The sequence below is a fragment of the Tachypleus tridentatus genome, chromosome 12 (genome assembly GCF_004210375.1).
Source record: "Tachypleus tridentatus isolate NWPU-2018 chromosome 12, ASM421037v1, whole genome shotgun sequence".
Taxonomy (NCBI): domain Eukaryota; kingdom Metazoa; phylum Arthropoda; class Merostomata; order Xiphosura; family Limulidae; genus Tachypleus; species Tachypleus tridentatus.
The window spans coordinates 133073810-133077936 of NC_134836.1; positions in this window are offsets into that span (position 1 = coordinate 133073810).

Here is a 4127-nt window from a genome sequence, read left to right on the forward strand (position 1 = left end):
CAAAACTTCAAACCTGTTGTAACGTTATGATAAAACAGAACCAAGACATTAAACCTTTTGTTACGTTATGATAAAACAGAACCAAAACATCAAACCTTTTGTTACGTTATGACAACACAGAACCAAAACATCAAACCTTTTCTTACGTTATGACAAAACAGAACCAAAATATCAAACCTATTGTTATGTCATGACAAAACAAACAAAAAACTTCAAACCTGTTGTAACGTTATGAGAAAACAGAACCAAGACATTAAACCTATTGTTAAGTTATGATAAAACAGAACCAAAATATCAAACCTATTGTTATGTCATGACAAAACAAACAAAAACTTCAAACCTGTTGTTACATTATGACAAAACAGAACCAAAACATCAAACCTATTGTTATGTCATGACAAAATCAAACAAAAAACTTCAAACCTGTTGTTGACGTTATGACAAAACAGAACCAAAACATCAAACCTATTTTTATGTTATGACAAAACAAACAAAACTTCAAACCTGTTGTAACGTTATGATAAAACAGAACCAAGACTTAAACCTTTTGTTACGTTATGATAAAACAGAACCAAAACATCAAACCTTTTGTTACGTTATGACAACACAGAACCAAAACATCAAACCTTTTCTTACGTTATGACAAAACAGAACCAAAACATCAAACCTTTTCTTACGTTATGATAAAACAGAACCAAAACATCAAACCTGTTGTTACGTTATGACAAAACAGAACCAAAACATCAAACCTATTGTTATGTCATGATAAAACAAACAAAACTTCAAACCTGTTGTTACGTTATGACAAAACAGAACAAAACATCAAACCTATTGTTATGTCAGGACAAAACAAACAAAAACTTCAAACCTGTTGTAACGTTATGATAAAACAGAACCAAGACATTAAACCTTTTGTTACGTTATGATAAAACAGAACCAAAACATTAAACCTTTTGTTACGTTATGATAAAACAAACAAAAACTTCAAACCTGTTGTAACGTTATGATAAAACAGAACGAAGACATTAAACCTTTTGTTACGTTATGATAAAACAGACCCAGACATTAAAGCTGCTGTTATGTCATGATAAACAGAACCACGACATTAAAGCTACTGTTATGTCATGATAAAACAGACCAAGACATTAAAGCTGCTGTTATGTCATGATAAACAGAGCTAAGACATTAAAGCTACTGTTATGTCATGATAAAACAGAACCAAAACATTAAACCTGGGTTTACGTTATGACAAAACAGAACCAAAACATCAAACCTATTGTTATGTCATAACAAAACAAACAAAACTTCAAACCTGTTGTAACGTTATGATAAAACAGAACAAAGACATTAAACCTTTTGTTACGTTATGACAAAACAGAACCAAAACATCAAACCTGTTGTTATGTCATGACAAAACAAACAAAACTTCAAACCTTTTGTTACGTTATGACAAACAGAACCAAAACATCAAACGTTTTGTTACGTTATGACAAAACAGAACCAAAACATCAAACTTTTGTTACGTTATGACAAAACAGAACCAAAACATTAAACCTTTTGTTACGTTATGACAAAACAGAACCAAAACATTAAACCTTTTGTTACGTTATGACAAAACAGAACCAAAACATCAAACCTGTTGTTGCGTTATGATAAAACAAAACCAAAACATCAAACCTTTGTTACGTTATGATAAAACAGAACAAAACTTCAAACCTTTGTTACGTTATGACAAAACAGAACCAAAACATCAAACCTTTTGTTACGTTATGACAAAACAGAACCAAAACATTAAACCTCTTGTAACGTTATGACAAAACAGAACCAAAACATTAAATCTTTTGTTACGTTATGACAAAACAGAACCAAAACATTAAACCTTTTGTTACGTTATGATAAAACAGAACCAAGACATTAAACCTTTTGTTACGTTATGACAAAACAGAACCAAAACATCAAACCTATTGTTATATCATGACAAAACAAACAAAAACTCCAAACCTTTTGTTACGTTATGATAAAACAGAACACATTAAACTGCTGTTATGTCATGATAAACAGAACCAAGACATTAAACCTACTGTTATGTTATGATAAAACAGACCAAGACATTAAAGCTGCTGTTATGTCATGATAAACAGAGCTGAGACATTAAAGCTATTGTTATGTCATGATAAAACAGAACCAAGACATTAAACCTGTTGTTACGTTAAGACAAAACAGAACCAAAACATTAAATCTTTTGTTACGTTATGACAAAACAGAACCAAAACATCAAACCTATTGTTATGTCATGACAAAACAAACAAAACATCAAACCTGTTGTTACGTTATGATAAAAAGAACCAAAACATCAAACCTATTGTTATGTCATGACAAAACAAACAAAAACTTCAAACCTGTTGTAACGTTATGATAAAACAGAACGAAGACATTAAACCTTTTGTTACGTTATGATAAAACAGACCCAGAACATCAAACCTGCTGTTATGTCATGATAAAACAGAACCAAAACATTCAAACCTTTTGTTATGTCATGATAAAACAGAACCAAGACATTAAACCTATTGTTACGTTATGACAAAACAGAACAAAACATCAAACCTGTTGTTATGTCATGACAAAACAAACAAAAACTTCAAACCTGTTGTAACGTTATGATAAAACAGAACCAAGACATTAAACCTTTTGTTACGTTATGATAAAACAGAACCAAAACATCAAACCTTTTGTTACGTTATGATAAAACAAACAAAAACTTCAAACCTTTTGTTACGTTATGAGAAAACAGAACCAAGACATTAAACCTTTTGTTACGTTATGACAAAAAAGAACCAAAACATCAAACCTATTGTTATGTTATGACAAAATAAACAAAAACTTCAAACCTGTTGTAACTTTATGATAAAACAGAACCAAGACATTAAACCTTTTGTTACGTTATGATAAAACAGAACCAAAACATCAAACTTATTATTATGTTATGACAAAACAAACAAAAACTTCAACCCTGTTGTAACGTTATGATAAAACAGAACCAAGACATTAAACGTTTTGTTACGTTATGATAAAACAGAACCAAAACATCAAACCTTTTGTTACGTTATGACAAAACAGAGAACCAAAACATCAAACCTTTTTATGTTACGTTATGACATTAAAACAGAACCAAAAACCAAACATCAAACCTTTTGCTTACGTTATGACAAAACAGAACCAAAACATTAAACCTTTTGTTACGTTAAGACAAAACAGAACCAAAACATCAAACCTATTGTTATGTCATGACAAAACAAACAAAAACTTCAAACCTGTTGTTACGTTATGAAAAACAGAAGCAAAACATCAAACCATTGTTATGTTATGACAAAACAAACAAAAACTTCAAACCTGTTGTTACGTTATGACAAAACAGAACCAAAACATCAAACCTATTGTTATGTCATGACAAAACAAACCAAAACTTCAAACCTGTTGTAACGTTATGATAAAACAGAACCAAGACATTAAACCTTTTGACATTAAACCAGACCAAGACATTAAAGCTGTTATGTTATGATAAACAGAACCCAGACATGCTAAAGCTGCTGTTATGTCATGATAAAACAGAACAAAGACATTAAAGCTAATTGTTGTCGTTAATGACAAAACAGAACCAAAACATTAAACCTGTTGTTACGTTATGACAAAACAGAACTAAAACATCAAACCTTTTGTTACGTTATGACAAAACAGAACAAAAACATCAAACCTGTTGTTACGTTATGATAAAACAGAACCAAGACATTAAACCTTTGTTACGTTGTAAGAAAACATCAACCTATTGTTATGTCATGACAAAACAAAACCAAAACTTCAAACCTGTTGGTATACGTTATGATAAAACAGAACCAAGAACATTAAACCTTTTTTGTTACGTTATGATAAAAACAGAACCAAAACATCAAACCTATTGTTATGTTATGAATAAAACAAACAAAAAACTTCAAACCTGTTGTTACAAGTTATGACAAAACAAGAACCAAAACATCAAACCTATTGTTACGTTATGACAAGGATAACACAAACAAAAACTTCAAACCTGTTGTTACGTTATGATAAAACAGACCAAAGACATTAAACCTAGC